Consider the following 15,946-nt stretch of genomic DNA (forward strand, 5'->3'; position numbering starts at 1 on the left):
ATCCATCACCGTTATTTAGCTCACTGCACCATCCCAGCTCAGAACCTGGCTATATGCAAATTAGTCTGGCCCTGGCCCAGTGCATCATGGGAACAGGGCAGACCAAACTACCAAGTCATTTCTTCACCGGAAAGGAGACAAGCTTCTGGGGACCGGTTTCTGGCATTTCAGCCGTCGTCGGCCCGGCTTGCTTGAATCCTGATGGTTCAGTGAGCAAGGGACTCATGTCTGAGTATACAATGCCACACCTATAGTGGCCAAAAACGATTCAGAAAAGGGGGTGGTGATGAACAGAGTGTCTGAATTAAGCAGACCACTCTTACCCAGTCCAAAGATCATGGCTTGATCCATCACCGTTATTTAGCTCACTGCACCATCCCAGCTCAGAACCTGGCTATATGCAAATTAGTCTGTCCCTGGCCCAGTGCATCATGGGAACAGGGCAGACCAAACTACCAAGCCAATTCTTCACCGGAAAGGAGACAAGCTTCCGGGGACCGGTTTCTGGCATTTCAGCCGTCGTCTGCCCGGCTTGCTTGAATCCTGATGGTGCAGTGAGCAAGGGACTCATGTCTGAGTATACCCTGCCACACCTATAGTGGCCAAAAACGATTCAGAAAAGGGGGTGGTGATGAACAGAGTGTCTGAATTAAGCAGACCACTCTTACCCAGTCCAAAGATCAGGGCTTGATCCATCACCGTTATTTAGCTCACTGCACCATACCAGCTCAGAACCTGGCTATATGCAAATTAGTCTGTCCCTGGCCCAGTGCATCATGGGAACAGGGCAGACCAAACTACCAAGCCAATTCTTCACCGGAAAGGAGACAAGCTTCCAGGGACTGGTTTCTGGCATTTCAGCTAGAAATAGGTCAGCCGGGATTGGAGCTCTCCTGGCTCCTTACAGCCCTTCTAGAAATGTGCGTTCCGCGAACAAGTCTCTGCTATCAGCACCCAGCATTCGCAGAGCTAAATGGGGTGGCAGAGCTTTTTCTACTGTAGCACCAAAAATGTGGAAAGCTCTACCTGTGGAAACTAAGTCCCTTCCCACTATGCAGTCCTTTAGAAAGGCCCTGAAGACTCGGCTATTTGCGAAAGCCTACCTGTAGTTCTGTTTTGCCTTCTTTGTGAATTAATTGATAGGCGCCTTGATGCCTTCGGGTTTTAGTTGCACATTACAAGTTTTCTTTCATTTCATTTCATTCATCATACATAAATGACAAAAGAGGGGTTATCCAGTTACATTGGCAATTGTTGCACTGGTATTGATTCACACCTCCTGGCCAATAGCCTAGTTATAAATATTGCTAATGTTCCTTAGCCCACAGCCTTATACACCTCAGGTGGCAATCCATTCACACCATGGTTCTGCAATGTTGCAGTCTTTCCGCTGTTGCTATCCATTTTGTATTTTTAATTTTTGAACACATTTTTTCCTGAAATCCTCTCCTGAAAGTCCCTTATGTGCAAACACCATACCTCTGAAACTTATCTCTAAAATCTTGTTGCCACTATATAATGTTCAAATTACTCATCTCCTTTTTACTGTGTCCCTACCTTGCATGACATTCACAATCTTGCTGGTATGTCTCATGCCTTTTTCTTAAAGAAGAAAATATATTTGCATGATTAGTCCCTTTGTACTTGTGTTGATGAACTTTCACTCATGTTATATCTAATTTGCTTAGCCATTAAATTCTTCACTCTAGATTACATTCCTCTTTCCTAGCTTATCTAATTAGTTTAGTATGTGCTTCTGACAGTCTGCAAGATATTTCCACTAAAGTTCAATTTGGTTCCCCTGTTGGAAGCTTCTTCTGCCATCATAGATGGAATACTTTCCCAAAGCCTTTATTTCAGAGGAGCTCCCCTATATTTGCAGCCTTTCCTAAGGTCAAAATACACCCTCTAATAATTTCTTCTGTCATTCATGAATACGGTTTAATGTTAGGATGTAAAGCTGATAGGTATTTAGTGTCCCCACTCCTTACAAGGGTTCGCCCAACCACCATCTCCCTCTTGAGAGGTGAATGGTCCCAGATCCTACGGTGTAGACATTTTAATTAATTGACACTGTAGTCATCTGGTGCTGCAACAAAGAGATAACCTAGCTCTTAAAATGATCCATTAAGCACTGAGTTTTAGACTCATCTCCCTCTTTCCCTGGCAATGCATCAACACATAAATTATAGTTTGAGCTGAATGTCACACAGTGTTCCCTTTCCTACTACTCTTTAGGAAGATCCGACACCACTTCATCCCTGTCACTTAGTGACTAGGCATTGAACAAGTCTCCATTACCATCTTACAAAATGTTAAGAAACTAGTTTACCCCCTTCCCCTACACAGCTTGGCTACCTGTTTCACTTATAGATGCAGCCACCCTAATCATTGTGTTCGCCGTTAAACTTTATTTAGGTTTCAACTCTTTATTTGAATCAAGTTGGACATTTCAATTCGTTTGATGCTTACAGCAGTAAACCATCAGAAGCCTGGTAAACCATTCTCCCATATTCTTCCATTTTTTTCATGTGGCTTTGCCCTTTTTCACTCTTCATCCTCCTTACTGAAATTGTGTGCTTCAGTAGTCCGTTCTCACAGCTTGCTCGGTCCTCCCCTCCTGTGAATAATGTTTAAAGTAGATGAGAAGTCACCAGTCAACTCCTGCCTTTATTAATCCATTCACATATTATCCACTGGTTTTGTCGTGGACCATGGAGCAAGAGCAAGGCATGAACGCTCTGCTTTTTCACGAAGATCTTAATATAATTGAGGCATTCATTAGGACTATTTCTACTTGAGAGCACGTCATGATTTGAAACAATTTTTTGGGCCATACAGAGACATTAGACTATACATTCATTATAAAATGTTTGTGCCAAGGAAATATTTGAGAAATGTAATCTACCTCTGGAACAGAGTTAGTCAATCTGTGGGGTTCGCCCCCGGGCGGTGGGCGCTACACCATCTCATGTGGGGGCATGCACTCCACCCTAAAACCTTACCTTTGTTCATCTTCCATTGTCCTGCGTCGCAAGTCTTCTGGGGATTTTTTTATTGGAGAACTCCGGTATGGGTGGAGGGAGGGGTGGGCGGAAAAATAAATGGGGCACACCGTGCCCATGCTTTGTATCATGTTAACCGTCCCAGGAGGGGGTTAATTGGAAGAGCTGAAATGCTTTAGCTGCAGTGAGAGGCAGGAAGTCTTCTCTGCTAAAACCAAAAGCAAACGAACAGACAGTCCTCTTCCTTCGCGTTCGATTTCATAGCAGCGGAGACTACTTGCCCCCCACTGCAGCTGAAATGACAGTCTGTTCCTTGCTTTCAGTTTTAGCAGAGGAGACGTCCTGCCTCCCACTGCAACTAAAGGGTTAGCTCTCTCTTGACCGTCTCTGTGGTGAAAAACAGGCACACCCGTCACATTTATGTTGGTGGTGTTATTATAAATCTATGTCATGTGTAAAACAAAACATCCTAGTAAAACAATTTGCGCACATTTTATCTTGGAAAATTGTGTTTTTAGCTGTGTAATATACCTATGCCATTTCGCCACACCCACTCACAAACCTGCAGTTTACTAAACACTCTTATTATTTGCTGGATATGGCCCAGGATATCCGCGTGGCGGTCGACTATGAAGTGTACCAGATTCCAGAAATTTCTGTCAGGTGGTAGGAGGGCCCAACGTCTAAAACAATCCAGCTGAGGGGCTCACCCTACAAAAGTCTGAAGATCTCTGCTCTAGAGTTACTTCAAATATTACTGCTTTTTGAACCTTTGGATGTGTTGTACCTCCTTTATGGCTTGAGTCTTTCCTAAGCCCTTAAATGCTCTTTATAAAATGTTATCGCTTCTCCTTCTGTGCCGCCACTGACAATTTAGGACTACCCGTGCAACAGGGATCATGAAAGTTATGTAACAAAGACCAGCCCACTATGCCTACCAGGACCTGGGTGTATCTATAAAAACAAGACAGAGGTCACGTGCAACTCTATTTCAAGGAAAGGAAACTATAATCCAGCAATCAGCGGTACCCCGAGATAATCCATCCATCTATTCAATGATCATAAGTATAACAATATTACTTGCATCAGGGGTATCACCATGTTAGACACATTAATAACTCAATACTATAAATTAACTATTTATGCACAGACCACTCCTTATGTCATCAAATGCAAATTTGTGTTAGAAAGTTGGGGATGTTGTTACATTTTTTTCCATCATTTGATGTGGTGTGTCAGTAGCCATGGCTTGCTGAATGGTGATTTTCTGTTAGGCAGCTGAAAGCACTTCAAAGCCACAGCTCAGCTTCTCCTAAATTAATATTCCTAATATTTTGAATCTGATAGTTGGCAGATAATGGGGTGAAATATGGAAGTTATGGGGATTTAGTAATAAACATGACGTGCAGAAAAAGTTATAGAAGTATAAATTAACTTCTCTGGAGGACAATTGCTTTCTCACCCTTCATAGCATTTCCACCAGAAAGATGAAACTATGGTTGTAGCCTTTTTGGCCTTTGCTATGCCATGGAGAAGATGTGTGATTTGCACGGCATGTCTCACTCCTTCATCTGTCTGGTACCTTGCTGAATTCTTTGGATCTTCTTGCTGTTACGGAAGAGTGTGAGTTTCTATTGCCCAAGGCCATGATGGAATTTGATGGTAAGGAAAATTGCCTAGGGATAGCTTTTCTCTCCATAGTATTTAGATCTTTGTTGGAATAGAAAATATCCAGTGAGACTTCTTTGGCATAAGGCAACTTCTAACAGCTTTACTTGCATCACATTGTAGTAAAATGGAGCGTGGAACCCATCCCAATCCTATCCTATGAGAGGAGTAGGCCTCAAAGTAATAACAAACGAATTAGGCTTTTTATCACTACCAGGACATTCAAAACAAAAAGGTACATGTCCTACCTTTTACTTAAACAGAACCCTACCCATGGGGCTACCTGTGGCGTACCATAGGGGTGACCTCTGTGTAATGAAATGAGGGTTTAAGGCTTGGCGAGTAGTTTTAAATGCCAAGTCAAAGTAGCAGTAATTGTGCACACAAGCCCTGCAGTGGAAGGCCTGATGAAGGTTAGAAAGGCTACTTCTGTGGGTGGCAGAAGCAGTGCTGCAGGTCCAAAAGTAGTATTTAATTTACAGGCCCTGTGTGTATGGCATACTACCTTACAATGGACTTACAAGTAAATGAAATAAGACAAACAAGTGTAAACCAATCATACCATGTTTGGGGTGAGAGCAAATGCATTTTGGCACCTTTTAGCAGTGGTAAAGTGTCCAGAGTCCGAAAGCCAACAAAAAGAAAGTCAGAAAAATAGGTGGAGGAAGGCAAAACGTTTGGGATAACCTGGCAGAAATGGCCAGGTCCAACATTCATGAAAAGGAGGTCTGCACAGCTTCACAATTTCACCAAGCCCGCTCCTACCATGTCAGCAAGGCAAATTCCAGAAAAAAAATTCCACCAGAACAATGATGAATTCTACATGTGTGCTGATGTAGCATGTCACAGTCTCTTTCCAAACCATACATAGGTTAGTGTGAAGACTGAATTTCAAGTCCAGTGGTGTCAGCCAAACACTGTTTAGAACCTGTGTCGTAAGCTTTAAAGCCCCTCAAAGCTAAATTGTCCTGGAAGAACAGGAGTCTGCAGCACACAGAGCCACAATTCTGTTTTCCTTAGCATTTGGTGCTTATGAAGACCTTTTAGGTCGGTTGGCCAGCTTGTGGTGACCACACTAAAGTAATGCTAAAGTATGCTGGTTCATTTGTATCAGCCATGAAGGATTGCTATATTCAATACAAATAGAACTGATGCTAAAGCTGAAGGACAAGCAAAATTTTATTTTTCCACCACAGAATATTTACATGTTTGCTATCCATCATTGGATCACGAGGTCCCAGTAACTTACATCTGAGAAATGCACTACCTCCTAAGGAAATAAGAAAATCAATATCTGCAAACGTTATTCACTGTGCAGCTGAACCAGCATTATCTGCTGAAATTCTGCAAAGAGACAACCAACTATGACATGGCCTCCATATATTGTACTGTGGCCTTGAAAAGGATGTTCACCCATTTAGAGATTTTTCTTAAGAATTCCTACGTTTGCTAAAGGTTCCCACTCAATGTATTGCTACCATCATCTTTAACCCAACATACCTCTTTTTCATCCCTTCCGGAGCTTACATGTGAAGGTACAATCTTACACCAGCCGTAGTGCTTCCCCAGCCCAAATTCCTACACCCAGGTAAACTTCCCCTAAGCTGATTACATGTCAAACAAGAAATTTTATCATTTTACTGAGATTTGTACTCTCTCCTTTTCATTTTATCGAGCAGTTGTTTACTTTTGTTTGCTATTGCAATGCTTGACTTTACTTAATAAATTTAGACAGCACACATCAACCCAACCCAACTTTCCTTTCTTTTGTTGATTTAATTTATGTTTTAAACTCTTAAATTCGAAACTGGGTTTGGCACTTTGAGTTGTTTATCAACTAGTTTATTGTTTGAATTGTTGCTGCCCCCACACTCCTTTCACACATGTCGGAAGGCTAGTCTTTTTGTCTGGCCAAACTACCACATGTGAGACAAAGAAATAATACCATTAGAAGACAGATTGTCTTATCCTCAAAAATCCCTCTGATAAATTGTGTCATTACAGTTCACTTGAAGATAGTAGCCTCTTCCCCAACCCACCAGGGGACTCCCTATAGGAAGACAAAAGTGCAGTTGCATTTTTCCTTAACTCCATGCGCACTAGCGGAATTCCGCTCCTGCGCTGAGTTTTTCTAAATCACATGTTACGTGACGAGCTGGGCTCATCATCAGCGTGCGAGCGGGCTACACCATGACGAGCCCAGCTCGTCATCAGCGTCAAAGGGGTTAAAGAGGCGGTTCTCTGTAGTGCAAAATGCTTCTAATCATGCTAAAATACCAAACACTGTCTTTGAGCAAATAATACCCAGCTTGTGTGACAGTAATGAGTGTGCAATGTGCCCTAATAATGCTATTGAATTGTACTAAATAGCACTAGGATTAAATCAATGTGCGTATGCCATGAAGGAGTGAATGTCCTTGTGCTACCAGCAAGAGGAGCCTTATTTCCCAATTTTGATTTTCTAGTCTAGTCTGCACAATGTCTCTGAGTGGATCTGGTCTCTTATATCCCACTGGGCCTTGCTTTATTGTTATGTTTAGCTATTTTAGTAGAGTGCAAGACTATGCAGGACACCCAAACTATATCACCCAAGCACAATGGAGGGCAGCTAGGAGGAAGCCTATCTGACTTCAATCAGCAATTATTGAAACATCATTATTAGCAGAATTTCTAGTACTCAGCTATGTTTCTGCTGTTATGAATTTGCTCCAGCAGGAAAAACCAAAGGGGATGATGGACGGAGCGTTGACAATACAAACACTCACCCCCAGTCAACTGATCTGGGTTTAATCCATCACCATTCTTTAGCTCACTCCGCCACCCCAGTTCAGACATGGCCATATGCAAATCAGTCTGACCCTGTGCCTCATGGGTACAGTCCAGCCCGAACTGCCAAGCCATGTCTTCCCTGGACCGGAATCAAGCTTCCCAGGACCGGTTTCTGGCATTCCAGCCGTCTTCAGCCGGGCTTGGGGCTGGGAGGGCAGATCTTGGCACAGTCCTATTTACACTTAAATAGGCTGTGTCCAGCCTCCACACAAAGGGATACATACCCCCTGTACTTAGTCTGCAGCCAGAACGGGGAAGGCAGGATGCTTTGGGGACTTTTAAGGGAAACCTCTAGAAGCTTCTCCCATTTCAAAGGAAGGCCCACGTATAAATATTGTTTCCCAGTACACTTCTGAACTTGTGGATAGTCTGCCACGAAGAAGGACTGCTATGCTGATGAAAGGACTGCCACTCTGCTGGACTGCTACTCTGAACAACTCATCAACAGCCAACTCGCCACATTCATTGAAGAACACAACATCCTCGACTCCTCCCAATCCGGCTTCAGAAAAAACCACAGTACGGAAACCACCCTCCTCGCCGCAACAGACGACATCCGCACCTTACTGGACAAAGGAGAAACAGTAGCCCTCATCCTCCTCGACCTATCAGCGGCGTTCAACACAGTCTCCCACCGCACCCTAATACGCAGACTCTACGATGCAGGAATCCAGGACAAGGCCCTCGACAGGATCTGCTCCTTCCTCTCCGGCAGGACGCAGCGGGTCAGACTCCCCCCTTTCCTCTCGGACCCCACACCTACCACCTGCGGAGTCCCCCAGGGCTCCTCCCTCAGCCCGACGCTCTTCAACGTCTACATGGCTCCAATTGCCCCCATCGTCAAACTACGGACTCAACATCATGTCATACGCAGACGACACCCAACTCATCCTCTCCCTATCCAACAAGCCCAACACCGCCAGACGCAACTTTCGAGAAGGCATGAAAGCCATCGCCAAATGGATGAAAAACAGCTGCCTACAACTAAACACCAACAAAACAGAAGTACTCATCATGGGCCCAAACCACGATGCCTGGAGCGACACCTGATGGCCCACCACCCTCGGAAACCCGCCGACCCCCACAGACCACGCACGCAACCTGGGAATCATCCTGGACTCCGAGCTCAAAATGGACCGCCAGATCAACTCTGTCTCATCTTCCTGCTTCCACACCCTCCGCCTCCTTCGTAAGACATTCAATGGATCCCCCTCGAACACCGAAAGACAGTCACTCATGCCCTGGTCACCAGCAGACTCGACTACGGAAACGCACTCTATGCCGGAATAAACAAAAACCTCATCCGTAAGCTACAGAACATCCAGAACGCCGCCGCAAGACTGGTCCTCAACCTGCCAAAACACTGCCACATCTCCCAGCACCTGCGCACACTCCACTGGATCCCCGTCGAGGCGAGAATCACCTTTAAGATGCTCACCCACGCACACAAGGCCATCCACTGCACCGGACCAGCATACCTGAACAGCCGACTCAAATTCCACGCACCCCAAAGGACCCTACGATCAGCCCAGCTTTCCTACGCTGTGGTCCCTCGCACCAGAAAGACCAGATCGGGAGGCCGCTCCTTCTCCTTCCTCGCGGCCAAAGCATGGAACGACCTTCCACTCCACCTCAGACAGACAACATCGCTCCCCATCTTCGCAAGAAACCTCAAAACCTGGCTCTTCGACAGACCCCCTCCTTGATGGAATGGAACCTGCACCCCCCTCCCCCCCACCCCTAGCGCCTTGAGACCCTTACGGGTGAGTAGTCGCGCTTTAACAAACTCCTGATTAATTAACAAACTCCTGACTGCTTGCTTCCCTCTTGCCTGGGTGAGAATGACTGGATCTGCATCTGTTGAACTCAAATCCTCAAAATGACTCTAAGGGCTAGTTGTCTGGCCTCCTGACTAGAGCCATAGGGAAGGAAGCCTCCAAAAACATGGAGCCCAGCACCTAGACTCTGCCATTTGTGAGTCCTACCCTGTCATGTAATGCACCTCAGTCATGGACCCTTGGAAGTGGGCCTGAAGTTGCTCTGCCAGCCCATCTGTGGATCCAGTAGAGCCAACGCATCTCCTCTGCTCCGCAACGCAACCCCAAGCAGAACTTACGCATCGTCTCTGCTGCAGGATTCTTCTGACGGAAGCACTCCACATCCAACACGCAGTCCACATCAGACCCGCTGCCGGTGCAAAGCTTTTGCGACACAGGCCTCCACATCGCAAATCTCTCATTGAAAACACAAGTTCTCACATTGCACCCTTGCAGCTCTTCCCGATGCTAGACTTTGGATAGCTAACCCTCATCGACAGGATCCTCGACAACAATGAAGGACCCCACATTGCAGCTCGGCTTCACCTCGGAACCAATGCATCGTCTCAGCTGCGCAATGCATTTTCGACACAGGATCTCACAACCCTCCGCAACCAGGACTTAAAGTACTTTTCTTCAGCAGGCCTAACTGGGTGTCATGACATGAGATCCTCAGGAACATTATCCCCCAGAGGCCCATCTACCAAAAGCTTCTGCTCTAGTTGCAAAAGAACAGAGTGGCTAGACGGGGGGAAGAGAAATTAGGGTAGGATGGCCAGGGAGGGAGACCTGAAAAACAAAATGCAACCAACAAGAATGCATGGATTCTACAATGGTCAAGCAGAACGCTCCTCACAGTGTGATATCATATGAAAATACTGTGGCATGTAAATCAATTGTGAATTTGTTTCTTAATATATTTCTCTTCAGAGATATGTAATCGGTCAAATATGGAATCACCCTCATAAATACATCAAAATAACAAAGGATGTGAAACCATAGATGGATCAAAACATTTGTTGGTTGGGTACTCAACTCAAATACATGCACTGTAATACACTGAGCAGAATTTGCCCCTGTATCTGCGGGACCTTCAAAAGGAATAAATCTGCAACTAAAATAAGACAAAGGAAATTCCGAGACTCAATAATAGTTCATTATACAGGGAATGCAAGGCTTATCGACCCCAAGTAGGTAAATGCTTGAGAACCGTTCATGGCTCAATCCAACAATGCCGTGCCCAGGCTATAATTTACAGTCAGCTGAGTGCACTTCGCAAATGCTTAAAATAGGTGTACAGTCCAAAAAGCCTTCCCTGCACACGAATACGCTGGTGATACTGTACAAGTCTGCCATAACGAAACACACCTGCACAACTCTGGGCTATGCACACAACTTCTAAGGAATCCGAAAGATGGAGGCTGACAGGGAGAGGTCCAAGCACCACAGAACTAGAAATGCTGATTGCCTCTGATTACTGAAACTCCAGCTCATTCTCACTCTGAAACACCATTATAGTAGCCACTCACCCCACGTCGGCCTGAATTTGGGACTTTGTCCTGGTCTGGCGCGACCAAATATCCACAGTTGGTGCTTTGTGTTTTTTTTGTGCTATATTTACAGAAATGTTTAAACCTGCATATCTCCCGTTCTACTGATTAGATCGTTGTCATTTTGGTCTTTAAATTATTTATAAAAAAATACTCTATTTCTAAATTGGTGTGGTCTTGTGTTGTGTTGTCACTTTATTACTGTTTGAAGTACTACATTAATACTGTACACGTTGCCTCTAAAGTAAGCCTGACTGTTCCGTGCCAAGCCACCAGATGGTTGAGCACAGGTTAATTTGGGGTTTGCTCATGCCTCACCCTGAGAAGGATTGTGTTTGCTGATTGAGTAGGGTTTCACCCCCCTCAGCCAGTAACACAGTTTCTTACTACTGATAATTGATTTCAATGTGTTTATTTAATTGTGACACCCTGTCTGAGCTCTAAACCTACTATCACCTTCTGACGTACGCGTTACCTTTTAAAGGACAAAGTTTGTTCTTGACTGTCCCATGGGAGTGCAGAAGCACCTAAGTCATGTAATACTAATGGTGCAAGACAGTACCATCCCGGGTAATCCACAGTAACCATAGTCAACCCCAGGACCGAATTCGTACTTAATGCCTGTGGTTGCAGTTGGTGGGCACTGGACCCATTTTTGTGGCTTGTTTGTAATCACCAGACTTTGTCTACAGCAAGAGAGTGACGGGCTGAAAGGGAGAAAGATGGAAGATGAAAAAGATAGGGAAATAGTGACAGAGGGAGGAAGCAGAGAGGAATCAGAACCAGCTGAAGCAAGAAAGTGACACAAAATAGGTGGTGAAAGTGAAGGACAATTGGCCAACGGTAGTATTTGCCAAATCCGACATTCCTCAATACGCTGAACAACCTTTACAACGAAACATTTACAACGCACTACCATTACAACGCGACCATTACAACGCAAACCATTACAACGCATTGCGCTGGGGGGCGCTCTAGGATAGGGAATAAGTTTAATTTACTATCCAACACCTTCCCTAGTGTCCACGGGGACTGGAGTTGGAATAGTAAATTAAACTTTTCACTTTCTAGCGCCCCAAAGCGCTATGCTTTGTAAAGGTTTGCAATGTAAAAATCGCGTTGTATAGGCATGCGTGGTAAAAGTATGCGTTGTAAAATCATACATCCCTCAATACCAGCAGTGGGCTCCTTAGAAAACTTTGGACCACTGCACTTTAGACTTTTACAATATTAAGCACTGACTGGACCCCAGAGAAATCATCACACACCCCACATTCCAAAGCACTGAAGCTTCCCAGGACCATGAGCAGCTCATCCAGTTAAGGATATTTCTTTGTATTCTGGGATAAATAATCCTTCATGAGCCCATTATAAACTCAGGATTAAAGTCCCACGATGCAAAATATGCACTCGGCCTGGATGACTTGGTGAACCTGAGAGCCCTGACTGACATTCATGATCACCAACTTTCAGCACACGCTGCCTTTAAACTTCCTCTGCCGAAAGCTCAGGCCTGGGGTTGTGTGTACGAGTGTTGGTCCAATGACACCGGAAGTGTGTATATTTGCAATGAAGATTCCAGTCATCAGCAAAGAGGGAATTTAGGGACAGATGCATCAACAAACCATTTTATGATTTCCTAATTGCGAATCCTTGCCATTCGCAATTAGAAAATCTTAAAATGGAATTCAAGAAAGTGTGTTTAACACTTTCTGCGATTACTAGGGGATCTCAAATGTCCTACCTCATGAATATTAATGAGGTAGGTAGAAAAAGAAACCAGGGTCTGGTTTCAGAGACCTGTCTCGTGTAGTGGCTACCTCCAAATAATGTTTTAGTGTAGCTCTTGTAGAATGAAAAAATGTCTTTCTTGTGTTCCCCTCACTCACCGGAGTTTCCTCACGGTGACATGCTTCATCATTGGGGTCATCCCAGTTCTCTACGAAAAGGGGCGTGCTGCGACTTGCGAACTACGTAGGAGCACTGTTAAAGTGAAGGACTATGTGTGGTGTGGAGAAAGTGGAGTGGATGAGTGTGTGAGTGTTAAAAATACCGTGCTAGTGGGCCTCAATGTTTTATTCTGCTCCTAGACCGGTATGTTAAAAAGTGGGGTTTATACTGTGTACCAACCAGTAATGTCGGTGGGTTCACTATATGGTCAACATGTTTCACGCTACCCCTAGCGTTTCATCAGGACCATACAGGGGCCAGCCCTGTATAATACCACTCCTAAAAACCTAAAATTAGGATCGAGGAATTTGTTAGTGCAAAAAATGTATTTACAATGAATGACGCTGTTCCTACTTGGTACATGCGTGGTTCAGAATACATACGCTTGACATTTTGGGCGAATGTATTGCTCAATGGTGAACCTGTAAAAGAGACGAATAGAACAAAGTTAAGAAACACCTTGCCCCTATCTCAGCCGAGATCGGGGACTTTTCGTCCTTCAAGACGCACGTTATCAATACACGTACATACATGCACATAGTCTATATGGTGTTGTTTCACCATATTGGTGCGTGCACGCTTTCAAGGTCCGATGTCTGATCGCTAAATTTCACTGGAAGTGAAAATAACGTGAAAATACGTGACAGACATACGGAGGTGACTAGACAGAAAACAGTGAACATACAAATTAACACACAACCAGAGAAAAAATACCAGATATTTACATTTGCAGGTGCTTAATGGCACTTCATGGTCTCTTAGGGGGGCGGTATCGCCTCGATGGAAACAATGCTAGAAAAGTTAAAAAGGTTGCAGGTTTGTAAAACAAGTGGTTAGGTTTGCGTATTTTACAGAGACTCGGTCTTGTATTCCTTAGCTTATGGGGCCTGATGGTTACACTTACTTCCTAATCAGCAATGCCGCGTGGTATTACCTAGCTGCTTCCCCTCAAACCGCATCTTGCAGAGTGGTCCGTGGGTTCGGTTTTTGTTTACTCTGGTTTCCGGGTTTGGAAACTAGACTGTGATGTCCCGGCGGCCATCTTGGGTGGATGCTAATGAGCCTAGCGTAGGTCTTTCTTCTATTCCCTTTGTTTTGGTTAGTGTAAGTGGACCTGATCGCACACAAGTTTTTGGGATATGCATTATATTTTTGGGATATGCATTATATTTTACAAAGGACCCCGGGGCTTCATCATACAACCATTGGGACGAACCAAGTTAATCGCTCACGGAGTTTGAAAAATGTACGTAGTTACAAAACTAATGAGCGATATAATAATGTGTTGTTGCAGTTCAGATCATCACATCAAGTGTCAGTGGCTGAAAGCACCCCAAGGTATGTCATCGTTCAGCCCTCTTGTATCTGTCTGTAATCTGAAAACCCAACGTTGTTCACGCTCATGAAGGATTTTCTCAAGGTTCTCTTTGTTCTTTACACATTCTAAGACTACCCATCTTAAATCGTTTGGTGTGTGATTCTTTTCGATGAAGTGGTTAGTCATGCGTGTGGTGGACTTCTTGCAGCGTATATTGCTCCTGTGTTCCACAATTCGAGTGCTTACCTTTCTTGAGGTCATGCCCACATAGTGTAAATTACACGTACATGTGATTAGGTATACCACCCCACTCGTGTTACAGTTCGAAAAACGTTTGAGTTGCCATGTGGTGTTGTTGTTAAACGTAACTGATTTGGTCACTGAGGTAAGGTGGCACACACTACAATTGTTACACAGGTAGTGCCCGTTAGGTAATGGTTGGAGTCTGTTGGTGTTTTCTACTGGTTTTGGTCGAGTATGGACCAGGTAGTTTTTCAGGTTCATTCCTCTTCGATGGCTGAACATCGGCTTTGGGATGTTTAGATCCCCACTGTTCAGTATGGTCCAGTGTTTTTTGACAATCTTGCTGACCTGGTCGGAGACTTTGTCAAAAGTTGTAATGCAGAAGGGTCTTTCATTGGTTTAAGGTTGTTGTACTTTTGGTTCCAAAAGCGCATCCCTGTTGTTGTTGCTTGGTCTTTTACAGGCTTTCTTTACTATTTTATTTGGGTAGTCCCGTTGTTGCAATTTTTTACTCAGTTCTTCCGCTTGTAATAGGTAGTCTGATGTATTGGAGCAGTTTCTTCTCAATCGAAGGAATTGTCCAAATGGAAGGTTTTGCTTCAGATGTCTTGGGTGGAAACTGTTATAGGTAAGGAGGCAATTCCTCGAGGTTGGTTTATGATGAGTAGTGGTTACTAGGGTTCCGTCTCTTGCCCAAATGTTTAGATCCAGGAATACCAGATGACTTCTGCTCATGGTGTTCGTAAATTTTAAAAAGGGGTCTTGTTCATTTAACCAGGCGCAAATGAGGTAGGTCACAATTTGCGACTCCCTAAGAATCGCAAAAATTAAGGGGCTGGTGGCCTCCTGGTGTCAGCAGACCATCATTTACACGATTGCTTTTAAATAAAGCAATATTTTTTTTTGTAAAGTAGACCATTTTCATTACAGGAAAATGGGATGCTTTCCAAAAGAGAAAATGAAAACTTTTCCTTTCATTTTCCAAGAGCAGGCAGACATTCACAAAGGGGAAGGTGTCCCTCAGAGACCCCTTCCCATTTGCAAATTGGTTACCACCTACTTGAAGTAGGTGGTAAAATGCGAATGTTTTGTGACCGCATTTTGGTCGCAAAACATTCATGCATATCGATGCGATTTGGTATTAGAAAGGGATGCCCTAAACACGCCCCTTGCTAATAGCGAATCGAAAACCCATTTTGCGATTCGGTAACAGGTTACCAAATCCCAAAATAGGGTTTGCTATATCTTTTTTGCGTACGCATACAGCCGATTCTGCATATCAGCCATTTGTGAAGGCAAAAAATGCTTGATGCATCTGGCCCTTAATATGGTAGCAGCAGCTACTTTTGCTTCCTACTCTGTGTGAAACCTAAAATGCCACTTTATGCAGATGCGGGCATCCTGTGTCTTCGTACCCAGTGAAGTAATTTGATCTCATTGACTAAAAGTATAGCATTGTAATGCCTGCTGCAATGTGCGGTGCTCATCTCAGAGTACTGCGTTACCCTGTCAACAGAGAAAATGTTTGGCATAGTATTATGCAAAGCTTTGTATTCTATTCTCTCA

At 44.3% G+C, this 15,946-nt stretch overlaps 1 protein-coding gene across 1 annotated transcript in view; it reads left to right on the forward strand.

Moving 5' to 3' along the window:
- The window catches only part of NECAB1 (N-terminal EF-hand calcium binding protein 1), a 1,444,409-nt gene that overhangs the window by 1,139,593 nt on the left and 288,870 nt on the right, over positions 1 to 15,946 (forward strand). The window lies entirely within an intron of this gene.

The sequence above is a fragment of the Lissotriton vulgaris genome, chromosome 4_1, assembly GCF_964263255.1.
Source record: "Lissotriton vulgaris chromosome 4_1, aLisVul1.2, whole genome shotgun sequence".
NCBI classification, from domain to species: domain Eukaryota; kingdom Metazoa; phylum Chordata; class Amphibia; order Caudata; family Salamandridae; genus Lissotriton; species Lissotriton vulgaris.